Below are 15,275 nucleotides of genomic sequence, written 5' to 3'. Positions count from 1 at the left end.
ACTACCCATGAGGAGTGTCGTCACGCTCCACCGAAGCTTCATGGGTAAACTTTGTTAAGACAGCAGCTCTGTAAATAGAACAGTCTGGTAACTTGCACACTGTGCTGTGATGTGGTGTATGCCAGTGATGCTATATACCTATAGTACGCTGTATGTTAGGGCCCCCAAAGTCCCACCTGCCTACCATTAGTCTGAGCTCCGTCTCTTTCTCAAATCCCTCGGCATTCCTTTGCCTCTCTGAGCGGATCCAAGCGGAGACCCTCTGACAGTTAGCGAGCGCCTCCACTGCACACATCATTGATACTAATGGGGACAGAAGGCTGGTGTAGGGTGGCATGCGGATCAGAGTTTGCTGGGTGTGTGTGTGCGTGCGTACAAAGTAACCAAAGTCAGCATTACACAAGTGGAGTATGTGTGGTTGCTCTGCAGCACAGAGATCAATTCATGTCGCTGCAGCAAATGGCATGACAACCAGTCTCCTCCCCATCACCATCTGCCTCCTCTGTGCCAATTTGTCACAGCACATCCAAGTGTGGCCGTGCCCTCATTTAACATTGAACGAGTGCACGACTCAGGGAAGAACATGGACGAAAGGAGAAAATAAGGACATTGAGAAAGACTTGACTCCTCGAGGCAAGCAGTGAGAGGTCAACACGAGTTTATCAGAGGGCAAAGAAAAGGAAATATACACAGGGGGCATCCTGGCGCCTCAAATACTAACTACATACGTGCAACAACCTGGAGTTTTTGCTTCTTCTGCGCCACCTCAAAAAAAGAAAAATGTAATGGGGTCATTCCTGCCCACTGTAATAACTCTACATAATGACTTTTTTTCTTTTTTTAACCATGACTAATGACAAAACAATTTTGAGTCTTTCTGCTGCAGAAATAACTTCCTATTTTGGGATTTGTTGAATTCTATTCAGTTTAATCTGGAACAGGAATTTTGCCACTTTTTGCTGCCAACCTTCCTCATTTGAGCTTTTTCCAAAGGCCAAAAATCAAATGTCGCCTGCATTGTCAATGTGACCCTGATTTAAAAAAATATTTCCAACACATTTCAAAAGACAAGTACAAAAACCAGGATCATATAGAGACGTGATGTTAATTCACCATCGAATAAACTGAAAAATAATATAACATTGGAAATAATTACTTAGCTACAGTAATCTATTAAATCATGGAGGTTTAAGTCTAATTCAACTATGCATATATGCCTGTAGAGTCCGGCAAACGAAGACAGAGGGCAGGACTTTCTAGCTGCTCTGGTATTTTAGTGTGATACACAAAGCTCTTCTGTTTTTTCATCTAAAGCATGTGGGCCATGAACAAACGTCCATACATCCAAACTATGCCTCTCTCATAGTGGAAAGAACATGTTGCCTGCATTCTCAAGAAAGTGGGTGACAAGATATGAAAGCAATGCCCTCTACTCTTTCTGTCTCCATCCCTCTCTCACATTTTTTGCAGTGATAATACCTCTATTCAACTCAGTGGTCTGATCATGTTTCACGCCTGTGCACCCTCATCGACTGCCATTCTCTCCCATTTCACCCTCTTTGATACGTCTTTGTGCCATCAACATAGACAGGCAGAAAATGAAGACATCCGGGCCCCTCATGCCACCAGAATGCCAGTGTTCCAGTTCAACACCAACACCGTTTTCCTATACACTCATACATCCAACGAAGCCATCATGTATTATTTCTCTGCTGTCAGCCGAGTGCAGTGCCAAAGTGATGGACTCCTATTCACTTTGACCTGTGCACAATACTCTACATTGGTCCCGTGCTGCACATATGCACAGCCAGCCAAAAGAGGGATCACAGAACAGTGAAGCTATGAAAGAGGCCATGAATAAAGAGAGCCGGAGCTCAGTGTTAGCATTCATCACATCATATCTCTGAAAATAAGAGCTTATGGGTGCAAAGCTCTTGCTAACCCCGGTAAAACAATACATTTTTGTTCACAACATTTCCACATATTGATGCGTCTACCTGGTTGCGTGTGATAAAGCTGTGTTTGAAAGCTTTCGAGTAAATTCTTGCTTTTGGAAAAACAAAAAGCCAAATCGTGACCTGCACTGATTCACCCCATCAGATGAACATAAAGGCTTCTAACTGGCGGACTGTTATTCTTATCACTGTGGCCAATTTACTTTGAGCCTCACAGGGCGTGAACTTTAAATCCCAGCAAAAAAATGTGTTATCATTTGAGCCAATATAGACTTTTGAAAAAAGATGCTTCTTACTTTGTCTTTCTTCTGCACATACAACATGTTTACTGCCTTTCCTGAGGAGGGATCCATCCTCAGTTGCAATCTCTGATATGATTTCATTTTTTTCTCCACAGAGATACACAGGATGTGAAGTCCCTTGAGGCAATTTTGTGACATTGGGCTATAATCATAACCGAAAAAAAATCTTAATTTGCATCTCTTGGCAGGTGATACGTTTGCCAACGTAGCCATAAAAAACAATCAATAAATAAAGCTAAATGGTTTTCATGATAAACCTCTGGTACCGAGCAGAGCAAACAAACTTAAGTAAAGTTTTAGGTGCTTTAGGTCAGTTGTTGCTGCTCAGTCATTACAAATGTTTTTCATTTCCATTGGAGGTGTTTCACGCACAAAGAGTATTAAAGAGATTTTTTACTGAGCTCATATTAGAAGTCCAGTGTCCATGTTAGTCAAACGCATAAACAAACCAAACAAAGGGTGAAAAAGACCAAAGCAGAATCATATGTGAACTTACAGTTTTGTCACGTCCAAAGGGCCACCAATCCGTGTTCCTCTTATGTGCCCCAGGAAACCACCTCCAGAGGGGCGTGGAGGGGGCGGGGTTTAGAAGACTTTCAGCGGTTACAAGCCCCCTTTAAGACACTCAGACTTGAACCAACTTCCTGTAAGAACAAACAGAAAACAACACGAGAATGGTCAACACAATATGAACAGCTGCACTGCAAACACACTGCATACAAACCTCAGGGATCTGTCTCTTTTGCTTAAACGGGGCCAGTGACCCACAGAGGCCCAGTAGAGGGGGGCTCTATGTCCTCTCAGTGTAATCTCCTCACTCACTGTGCTGTCATAACATCACAGCTAACACAAGCAGAGAGGCCATAAACAGAGCCAGATGTGCAGGGACGTGCAGAGTGTTAGGCCTAACTTGGTGATAAAGGAAAAGAACCGAGGAGCTTTATTGTTCTGGAGGACTCCAGGATGATTCTTCGATATATTCTGATTCGTCTTTGTTTCGTTTCCATAATATAATGAATACATATTCACTTAACTTTATACAGCATTGACATCAAATGTATACTGATGAAAATAAGGAGGTCATGAGTTCATCAGCTTTCAGTTCCCAAACCTCTACCAACGCACTTTGTGTATGTGCATTTGTGCTTTACCTGAAATGCAAAATACTGGTTTACATGCCTACAATCATTGTAGACTGTGTGGGAACTTTATGGAAAACGTGTTTCTGTAACTGACATCATGCAGGTAGCATGCAATAAAACAAGAACCGATATACCTGAGGGTATCTGCTACAGAATAAGAAAAGAAAAGCCCAGAGACCAGTGTGGTAGAAAAGCGTAGGTGTATAGGTGAACTCACTGACCTGTTCTCACTTTATTTCTCACCCAACTTAACCGATGTAATATTTTCTAGCAAGCCATTCAAGAGCTTTCTCATTCATCATACTTTCAGGGAAAATTTTTCCCCCCATCATTCTGGACTTTTAAGATCTTTAAAATGTTCATCATTACACTGAAGCTCGTCTCTGTTCTCAAGAGACTCATTCATGCAGCACAGCTGGGGTTTTAACCAGCACTGCTCCGCTGTAAGCTCACCGCACTGGCACAGCAGTAATCCTTTACCCAACACCCCCCAGACAAACCACAATCACAGTGAGGAACATTCATGACTGATGAACTTCCTGTAAATACATGATTGCAACCTCAGCGCTGCCCATACACACACAAAAGTCATCCACAATGATCAGGAATGACTAATAGCAGCTGTTTTATGGATTTCCTGTAACCAAGCTTATGGCCAGTGAGACCGTCAGACTTTTCTAATCTACACATGTACACCTACACCCAAAAGGCACTCAAGTGAAGAGGGGAATGGACATCATGAGAGCAGAGCACTTCCTCACATCCTTCGCATGGATAAAGTATGTCCACTGACTCACTTGTGCAGCGCAGTAGATGAGCTGCTCTCTAAATCCCTCCTGAATGAGGCAGCTGACTGCAGCTGCTGTGAGCTCAACATCACTAGTCACTCCCATCATAGCGCCATAAAGCCACCGAAGGCCTGTAAATACTTAACAGCCCAAGCTCTCTGTAAATTAAGCAGAGCAGTGCGACAGCTTCAACATGCTGGTTTGTGGTGACTTAACCTGTGTGGCATAAAGATGGGAGGCGGTTTAAACCCTGAACACATGGCTGGCAAGAGGAAATGTTACAGCCACTGTGTCATGTGACACCACATCTTAGTCATGGGAAGTGGCTTAGTGGTAAAAAGAAAAAAAAAGCTTAAAGAGCAGTAGATCATTCACATATGATCTGACCGATCACTTCCATCTGTCATATTGAAGACAGGCAACAGATGTTTATCTGGTCATATGTTACAATCAATACCTTTGACAAACAGAAAATAAATAAAACCAACTCCAGAAGATTATTATTCCTCTCATTTTCACTGCCTCTTAATGTTTAAAAAAAAAAAAAAAACATTAGCCCCTATAGTCTTTTCAAAGTACTTTTCCTTGACTTTTTTGACAAACATAACAGTGTAAAAAAATAGTAGTAAAAAGACAACCACATTGTAAAAAGAATCTGAACTAAACCAAGTTCTTATGTGGAGCTGCAGGAGTGAAACTACAGCCGTTCAACAGGTATTCCACAAAAAGCACATCAAGTACTTTGCCTGATACCTTCTTTTTGTGTTGTTTACTGTTGTGACTGGTTTTTCACAATCACCCGCCTCTGCTCATAATTCTTTTAATAAATCTCAGTTAACGTTCAAGTGTCACTTTGAATGCTGTGGCTGCAGGGACTTATGGGAGAAAATGATCTATTTTCCTTCATAAAGTATGGTCAAGGTTTACCTGTGCTAAAGGAGAAACTAAAGGAAGCACTAATGAGGTCCTCTAATGAGCATTAAAAGAATACAACAAGCTCTTAAACCTGGTTTATAGTCGGTAACGCAAGACGCAACGCTAGACGCAACGCAAGCCCTTGCGCGGTTGCAAGCCCCCCCTTGCGTGCTTGCGTGTCACCTCAATTTTCTAAACTTTACGCAAGACGCAAGCGCAAGCCACTGGCTGTGGTCGAAACCGCCTACTACTTGAAAACGGCATACTCGATCTGACAGTATGCAGAGCGTTTACACACAGTGCACTTCACTCCTGCCCGAGCCAAAATCAGCCGGCCTGAAAAGCTGATTTCCCTTATGCTATAAACTCTGTGAATATATAACTTTAGCAACATTAGAAACATTTTCAGGCGAGAAAGTAGTCGTTTAGACCCCCAAAGTGTTGAAAATCTGACAAAATACCGGCTATTTACAAGAAGAAGAAGCATGAATCCACTCGAAGAGGTCCTGGCGGTGAATTTCCTTTCATCATAGTAGGCTTGTCATTGAAAAAACCCGCTACTCCACCTACTGTCCTGGCGGTGAATCGCCACGCAGCACACGCAACCGCCGACAAAGCAAAATGAAGTATAAACGTCTCGAGCCATTAACATACGCGCAAGACGCAAGCGCAAGGGCAGTTAAAAGAAGTATAACTCAGCCTTTATTGTGGCTGCCACTTAGAATTTTTGGATTATATCACTCAGTGAAGCAAGCAAGCAAACAAAAAAAAAAACCTCAACATTTTATTCATAGTGGCTGTCATACAATATAACCAGCTGGATTCACAAAAATATATTATAAAGCACATTTGAACAGGAATTTCCAAATGTTGGTCGACAACATTTGAGAAACGCTGATTGCTCTTTGGGGCAGCAGTTACAAACAGGATGGCAACATGAAGAAATGGAGCCTCCGGGTACATAAAGGCACATATCATCACCACCCATGGAAAAGATCACCCTCTGTGCACGGTTCAGTAAAAATTCAGGATGAAGCAGAGGGAGGTTCAAACAGCATACCGCAGCTGGAACAGACATTTACAGTGACATAACTTGGCTCAGCAGCAGCTCTCTTGCAGACAAAAAGTAAACAAGTTTTTAAAAATTTTAACCAGCTCTGAATGGGAACTGGCACCAGTCAAGTTCCAGCAACAGGTTCAAGTTGGCTGAAAAAATTAATGACAATTCGTGGTGTATAAAGAAACCTATTAAAGAGTTATTGACCCATGCAATGAGTTTTGTTATCTTGTTCTACTGTGGCTGAGATGCAGTCTTTTTTTTTTTAATCAAAAATTTCTAATTCATTAAGCTAAATACTTTTTTGCTCGACAAACAGTCAAAAACAATAAGAGACTATGCACACCAATTCCTCACATTGCAACTCCACAACTCCCTTAATAGTACAATCATACAACATGTTCTAAACAATTCAACAGGGAAGGATCCCTTTAAACTCAATTTTGGACATTTGAACATGCAGATTCCTATTGGTGTCCAGTCCTGATCACTTTACTAAGACCGCTTGTTCAAAGACAACACAGAGGGAAGATAATCAACATGATTAACAACTGCTGGCACAGTGGCTGGAGAAATTAAGGTCAGGAGATTCCACTGAAGAGACCTCAGAATAAGGACAGCCGTGCTGGATGTTTTGTTTTACAGCTTAGTTGTTCGACCCAGCCTAAAATAGTGGGTTCCAATATTGATTCTAGCAAACTATATAAGCTGGTGGGGTTATGCAGGCTCTGTAACTTCAGCTGCTGCAGCTATTCCAAAGGGTGCTCATATGAAGCATGGGAGATGAATGATGTTGCTGGGATTTTTTTTATTGCCAAACTGCAATCATTTTGCCCCTGTGTGATTGTGGCGTCCTATAATTCCTAATCTCATTTTCTAGAAATAGCCCCACAGAGGTGCATGCTTATTCTGATATAATAGCTTTGAAGTGAGCTCTCTTTACCAAATGAGCTTTATGTTAGCCCTATATTCCCCATTAACACCACCCAAACAATCCCTCTTCCCTCTCATACGGGCACTCTAAAACTTCCCTGCAGACTATGTGCTGCCAGGTAACGGTCTCACTTTACCCAAATTTTTTCCACAATTCAATTTCTCCTGAGCAAAGTTGGGCATATTCTCTCTTTATCAAATTTACTCTAAACCCCACTAAACCGACACATGGCACACACACACACACACACACACACACACACACACCTCGTTCCCATCTCCACTGTCAAACTTCTGGTTATTTCCCAGTAGTCCTTGCAGTGCTCACTTAGTTGTGGTGGTGATCAATGGCCCTTGACCGTGGGCATCAGGGGGCCCTGGGCTCCGGGAATGGAGGTATTAATAATGCAAGGTCCAGGCCTGTCATATCCTCCATTAGCACAGAAGAGGCGGGAGGCCCAAAGGCTGATTGATTACTAATTAGATTAATTGCCATCTTTGAGAAAAGGAGGAGAATCTAATAGACTGGGACCCTGAAATGTGAGAGGGAGCCTTGCTGGCAGAAAAATATCCATCAAAACAGTTGAAAAGAAGACTGCAGTTAAGCCACATGTGCTTTCCAATTCAAGGAAGAATAGCCTGAATCCAAGTAATAAACAAGAATTCACAGTCAAGCCAACTACCTATTACTTAAAAAAATGTCTAACAAATTGCTCAATTCTCTGGAGGCCTGTTTCTACAATCCGCCTGCCCAAGCAAAGAAAACAGCTCAACTGCATTGACCACTGCTAAATGAAGACGACACTGGTGTTATTTGCTGGTGTTTTCATTTGAAACAACGTCCTTCCAACCGTTCCCATATTTGGGTGTTGTTAGCTATCACTATCTGAAAAACAAAGGATGTGGAAATATGTGCAGACTGAGCTCCATTTAATCTTCCCACGGTCCTTTAGAGAGCACAAATGAAGCCCACATCAAAGCTTTGGAAAAAGATTAGGATCTGAGTGGTGTAGAATGGGGTGAAGCTGCATGGTTGTGGGCAGGGGGTAAACTTCCCCTTTATATAACACCTCCATGAAAACAGCTCCACATTAGCAACCCTCAACAATATACAAATGGCATTCTCTGTTGGCTCTCGAACTTGACTTATTTGACAATTATTTTCCTCCAGAGGATCGCTTTTTACCCAGTGTTCAACTAGGGTCATTCTACATTAGCCATGTGATGGACTAGAAACCTCTTGAGGATGCGTGAGGATACAGGGTCCTAATTCAAATATCTAGCAATCATAAGGCGTTATTCATGCACGAAATGGAGCAGACTTGGAAAAATGTCAAAAGAGAAGCTGAAACTATTTATGCAGCAGATTAAATAGTTTGGTGGCACTTTGTCTTCATGGAAAAAATGTACTCTGCATATGTACATGCTTTGGGGGTATTAAACCCAGTTTTGCTGATGTTAACAAATAGTTCTCAAAGAAAATCATGAATAATAGAGCTCTACATTTCCAGCCTCAGGGGCTTGGAATACTATACCCTGGCTGCGAGTTATCACCCGTTTGGTCATCTCCAAGCTACTTTAGTGTCAAAGAAGGCTGTAACAAGTTGTTGCATATCTCATCCCTGGCCAGAGGTTTGTAAGCCAAAGATGGCCATTGGCATTTATGGAAGAAAGACTGACAGATTGTTCTCAACAGGATGCACATTAAGCTAAGACAGATACTCGGATACATCACTCAGTTTAGACAAAAGTTAGTTTTCCAATCTGTTGTTTAATATCACTGCGTTACCTCTAATATGATATATACACTATATAATATGATAATACACTGATAAACTGTTCTTTACCTTAATTATCATTGGTTTCAATAAACAAAGTAAGTTGCTTCAAGTTTCCCCTTAAGCATTTCCTTCCAATAATTTTAATTTTTGGGAAACAATTCTTCATTTGAGCTTTCATTAGACTTTAATCCTTGCAAATCAAGCCCACAATTTACATCACAGCTGCAACTACTGTCAAAACCATGTGTTAATTCAGAACAAGTGGAAACAAAAACATGCAGGTATGAGTCTGAGTATACACAGGTATACACTCTTTCCTGATCCATACACAAACAGCCTGATAATTTTTATGGGTTGATGCGTTTCAATCAGGAAGCAGTATCATTTGTTACAGCCTGCCCTACACCAGGGGACCATGAATTGCATCCTGCTCTGCTGGTTCTCTTGAACCTTGAGGGAGTCACAGCATGCATAACAACATTAAGTGTGATAACCATGCTATTCTTCACTTGCCAGAAGAAGACTTGTAACTCCTTCAAAATTCAAGGACACCTCAGAGTTGCCATGTGTCAACCATATCCATGACATCACCAACTGGACTGCAAATGATGTGCTTAGCCAACAAAAAGTGTGCTTTTTGTGGTGCTCCATAAAATGACTCATTTTCATCAGCATGTTTGACAGTATGAGGGTTTTCATGCCTTCTTGTCATAAATTAGTTCTTGAGGGGCCGTCAGCGTGAAGTGGAATGTTAGACCTATTAATTATTCCACTCCGTCCTGCTGGGAGGCAGTTCTGAGACAGTCCCTCAGTCATTACTGACAAAGTTCGTCTTGTGCTCGACACCTCAAGCTGGAGCAGTAAATGTGTAACGATGGAGCTTTGTTGAGCTGCCATCACTGGAATCTGTTGGCACATCGTCCCAAAGAACAATACGGCCAACATATCCATCCTCGATTCAGAAACAGACAAGAGTTGCTATTGACCTTCAGGTGCCCAGTGAATATCTGCAAAACTCCAAAACTCTACTTTTGACAGTGAAAAATAAGACATACATTATTTTCTTACTTATTAGAGCACAAATTCCTAGAATTTTCTTTTTAGTTGGGGAAACAAAAGCATCGACTTGAAGATGTAAACCAGGAGCTTCTTTTTCTGCCTCGTCTGTTTTGGTCTGTACCTGCTCTCCTCTTTTTCTCCTCTCTTAAACCCAAGGCTACGTCCAACCTCTTCTTCTGCGCCCCTGTGGCCCTCTGCAGTGACAACACGCTGCGCTAATTGAAAGCGACCCTGACTCGTCCTTTCTCCAAAGCACTCTGGCTGATGCCCTGTTGTTTTTCTCTCCGCCGGCGGTTGACAACTGGCCTTTCAGCTGCGATGCTCTGCTGTGTGAACTCTGGCCTCACTGCGTTGGCCTCTAACCTCTCTCCCTCTGCAAACACAAGGCCAGGTCCAAAGCCATGCAGAGCAGGCAGAAACTGCAGACTTGCACCTTTTCTTACTGCAGTGTGGCTCAGAAGGAAAGCACACATCACACTGGTGAGAAGTCTTCCAGAACAAATGGAATCAGCCCTCAAGAGATTAAAATGCGCTTTTCTTGATTGCATCATGCAGACGTAATTGATGCAGAATTGTGTTTAAACAATGCAGATTTACCCACTTAAAAACAAAGAAAATAAATGGGCTACATCTGCTGCACAGAAAACATCCTTATACTTAATTCTTTTCTCAAAAAGCAGTGATCTACCACTAAAACAAAATGCTTGTACCTACAGTGTTTGAAAGGAGGTGGGCTGCTTTTATCATCATCTCTGGATAGGACTGGGGCCCATAATGTAATAGCCTAGTACCGTGCTCATAAATCACATGAGGAGGCTATATGCCACATGTACTGACACCCCCAATCTGCCAACTTGCATCTTTATTAAAGAGCGTATTAAACTGAAAGGCGCCTTTTTCCCACCTATAGTTGTCCGGCTATAAACACATCAACTCATATTTATGAAAACACATGGATACAAATACTTTCCTCTGCAGGCACAGAAACAATTCCCTGAACTATAAGTACAGAACGGTTGTGAGACTTTGTGTATGTGCCAGTGACAGACATAGAGATTAGCTTTGTCTTTACATATCATTACACTCCGTTCACATCTGCAACAACTGTCTGCCTCCAACAGCAAATTGGATGCCCGGATGTCTATTCATATCTAATTTACTGTACCCGCAGTCAGTCTGGAAGATGTTATTGGTCAGGTTGTGTACACAGTAGAATGTGTGTGTCACGCTTTGTGATACTTGTTTTTCCCCTTCTGCATCCTTCCATTAACTTTGACAGTTAAATTGGAAAATGTCAAAAGTAAATGTCATGTCAGCTGACAAAAAATAGTAATAAAGTTTGATGAGGCATCAGTAGGCTGAATATGCTGATGGAGAGGAGAAACATTCACTTCTATTTTGTCCAAGATTTGCTCGTACGTCAGAGGCACTCATCCTGTTTGACAGTTGGTTCATTTATAACAAAGTGCTCCTGAAGCTCCACCCTGACTGAAACTGAAGATAAAACCTTCTAATTAGGTTTTTACCTGCTGAACAAACAAAACCACGAGGAGCATTTCTTTAAAATGGTAGTTTTTTTTTAAAATTCCCTCCTCACTTCCTAAACTGCACCTGAAGCATCCTTGGGGCAGGATCGAAAGGAGCACTCATCCTTTGCACTGTTGTGATATAGACTGGAGAGAGATGTGTGTATTTACAGATTCTGACTCAAAAAGTATAATCCAGAACATGTTTAGCAAAAACATTATTTTCTTTGTCCAAATTTTGATAGCAACAAACTTAAAACTAAATTAATATATTGTTTGCATTAGAATTCATTAGAATTCTGCATTAGAAGTTGCAACCTGCACATGAAAAAAAGCTTGGGGCTACAGTATATGCTTTGCTAAAAGAGAAAAAAAAAAAAATGTATAACTGAGCTCTACGTAACCATTCAGAAAGATTTTCTTCACATTTCATTTAGTTGACCGTTTTCACAATCACACTGTTCTGCACCATTGCTCACATTGGCAAAAAGAATGCTGCTTTTCAACTTCTGCAAGGTTTTTCTTTTGCTGCAGCATATGATTAACACGTGATGAACCAAGAATCTCGGCCTGCTTTCAGTTACGCGTTCATCTGTGTGAGCTCGATGTGCCCAAAGATTTGCCGTGCTTCCAACAAAAATCCTGCCATGGTGGAATAGTGAGGCCAACACATTTTGGATCTCAACAATACAGGTCAAACTGAGCTGCTGTTTGTCATCTTTTCTGATGGGAAACATGCAACAAGCAGGCATGCAGTAAGGAGCGAGGCAGACAGGTAATCCAGGATTACAGCACCAACATGTCATTTCGTGGATGCGTTATTCCTGCTCAGTCGTGTTTTTGTATGAAATGCAGGGCGCAACCCCATCTATCTGCTCCTAACTCTTCTCTGGCATCCATCAATGGTGCACCGTGGACAAGCATATACGACGAGATAATGAGCTCTCGTTGCCTTGTCAACGATATCCCCCTTTTTCCCTGGCAGCCACACTCTAAAGCTCCCATTAGCCGTTTCCAGGTGTGCAGACTATTTGATAAACAATGCATCCAGGTAACGATGGAAACTTTCTATTTTCTGAAAATCCCTCAAATATTTTTGACAACTTAAGTCTGCATTAAAAAAAAAAAAAAAGACAATGTTTCAAAGTCAGAGAAAAATGTTGACATGCAGTCTGAATATAAGAGGATAATAATAATCAGGGATGTGTCTGATGAGCAGACTACACAGCAAACTGATGATGCCCTTGTTACCTGGAACCAAGAAAACTTATTTGTTAAAGTTTATCATGTTTATGGATTTTGGCAGACACTTTTACCCAGGTCACCCACATCTTACCACTACACTATCCAGTAATGTACAGATATCCGTTGGGTCCAAGAGACTACAAAGCCACCACTCACATGTGTAGCCTGCAGCTAATATAGGAAAAATGTCAGAATAAAACCTCACATACTGTAACCACTCAATTTGACCAATGCGCAAGTACTTTTGGTTTGGGCAACTGGACATTGAAGGCTGTTGGTGATGGCACTGCTGACTGTTCCCACACTGTGAGCAGACACTGTGATACCTTAATATAGTCAATTAAACTGTGCTCAACTTTGATCATTGGTTGATTGATCAGGTCGTTCTTACTTTTAGACAAATTGATTTGGGGACATTTATTTTCCCCCATGTGACTGTGATATTAGTCTGGAGGAATATCTCTGATATAGTGTTATTATCTAATGATGTTCTGTCATGACTGAGACACTAAACGGATCACTCCCTGAAGCCATTTAAGGAGATGAGATTCTCAACTCAGGCTTAAAAAGCACAGCTTCATGTGCTTAAAAATTACAGACGGAGACAAAAGAGCAAAAATAGTCAAGTAGCGCAGCTTTTACATTTCTTCTTTTTTCCCCCACCTTTCTAACAAACAACATATTGTCGAAACACATGTAAAGAAACGAAGAGGCAGAGATGTGATCGTTGGCATTTTTGTTTAATTCTTAGCAAAAACTCTGAATTTTATGAAACTTGGTAGAGAGTAGGAACATTGGCAAAAGAACACCAGATCAACTTTTAGAGCAGATCAGGATACGTTTTTAATCAAAATGCAAAATACATAATACAAAGGATACATTTTAAAAGCACCCTTAATTACGTAAATCTGTTCTACTCAAACTAATTTTCAACTAACTACTAAACGTTAGCCTGTATTCTTTGTTTTTATTTAGCCAATTAAAACAAATGTCTGCCAACTTATTAATCTTTGTTTTCATACCTCACTGTTGTACTGTTGTAAGCTTCAATATTTTTAAATCCAAGGAAGTGACCATTAGGTAAAATGTGACCAAAAGAAAACTCAAAGCCGTTTTATTTCTGTTTTACAACACTGACTTTCAGTTACATTTCTTAAACGCTCATACAGCGCTGGAGATGAAAATGTTCACAACCGATAACTGAAACACAGAAAATACTCACTTTAATGTGGTCAAAGTCACTGGTAAAAGTTCAAAAGCAATTTTTAGTCCAAAGCTTTATCCACGTGAGGTACTTTTCTTTCAGTATTCAGTCTGACTGCTTTAGCATTGACACCTAGCTTTCTGCTGTTAGGAGGATGAGCCACATTCCCTCTTCTAGGTCAACACATGCATCTTAGTATTTCCTGTAGAGTGGCATTCTCTTCCCCACTTGCATGACAGTTCTGTCTAAATTTCAAAACACACTCATGCACCAACTGCATGATGATGATGCAACTACTTCCCACCAGAACATGTTGTTTACACATTTGATATAATCACACAAAGAATTAAAAACAATGCTAATATCCTTTGTCAGTAGAGGAAAGATTCACTTATTCTTTAAGCCATTGTAATTAACTCCCTGTTAATAAAACGTAAATTACCCTGTTATGTATGCACCCAACAATCCACATTTTAAATCACACAAAGTCAGACATGACTATTGTCATGTGCCTATTTACAGTAACAGCAGAAGAAGAGTTCAGGCACAGTATTTGAGCATGATTATGTTTCTCCCTCCCACCTGCTTTCCACCCATCGTGCTTCCTTTGTGTTTGAACAAAAAAATTGAATGAAATATTCCCTTTACAACCCGTGCTTCGAAAACAAAGAAAAGAAAAACAGTGTTGCTGATGTCTAGAACAGATTTTGTTCTCTGGAGTGCAGTCAAAGGCACAAAAGCTAACCTCTCACCTGGTTTTGTAAGAGAAGCTAAGACAAAAGGCTGTTTTACATTATTCGTGTCGTGAAAATCTGATTCAAAATCTGAACGTTTCCAACTGGTCTTCCAGCCAAAAGGAGGGCTGTTCAAACAAAGAGCAGTAAGTAGAAGAAAATGTTCAACAACTTCGGCCTCACAGAGGTTTCAATTCACCGCATGTGCATGAGACTTTTTCAGAAACTTAGATTTACTTTGTCCAAGTTCCAGTCTGAATCATGACACTACTGACTAATTGTATACGCTGAGCAGTAACACAATATGCCAGTCAAAGTCCTTATTTTCAACTCAATCAGTTTTCATAGCCTGAGTCATGAAGATAACATTAAAAGATGACAGACTTCATGTGTTTTTGGAGGGTTTGTTCATTTAAGATAGAGGTTCAGCCCCATGACAACATGCCGGCTTATGGCAATGAAGGGCAGACGGGACATGAGGTGGTGCTTATACCCACTGCTGTGTCCCGGCCTGGCATGGGCCAGTACTGTGGAAGAGAAACTCATAGAAATCAGTGGGTCTTGGCTGAGTTTTACCTCAGCTCGCACCGTTAATGGCTTTCCAAGTTTGGGGCGCCATTTGTCAGCTCGACTG

The 15,275-nt window shown here is 41.1% G+C and overlaps 1 protein-coding gene across 5 annotated transcripts in view; it reads right to left on the bottom strand.

Annotated features, from left to right (window-relative positions):
• sema6cb (semaphorin 6Cb) overlaps positions 1–15,275 on the bottom strand; it is a 147,599-nt gene that overhangs the window by 82,601 nt on the left and 49,723 nt on the right. For 4 of the 5 annotated variants that reach the window (XM_075466159.1, XM_075466162.1, XM_075466163.1 and 1 more), the window contains exon 4: positions 2,754–2,901. The gene's annotated coding sequence lies outside the window, so the exon portion shown is untranslated. Of the gene's footprint in view, positions 1–2,753; positions 2,902–13,925; positions 14,039–15,275 lie in introns of those variants that run through there. The other variant, XM_075466161.1, reaches the window with a different exon arrangement.

Source organism: Odontesthes bonariensis, chromosome 5, assembly GCF_027942865.1.
Source record: "Odontesthes bonariensis isolate fOdoBon6 chromosome 5, fOdoBon6.hap1, whole genome shotgun sequence".
Lineage (NCBI taxonomy): Eukaryota > Metazoa > Chordata > Actinopteri > Atheriniformes > Atherinopsidae > Odontesthes > Odontesthes bonariensis.
The sequence above is the reverse complement of the archived record's forward strand: the minus strand, read 5'-3'. Positions and strand labels throughout refer to the sequence as shown.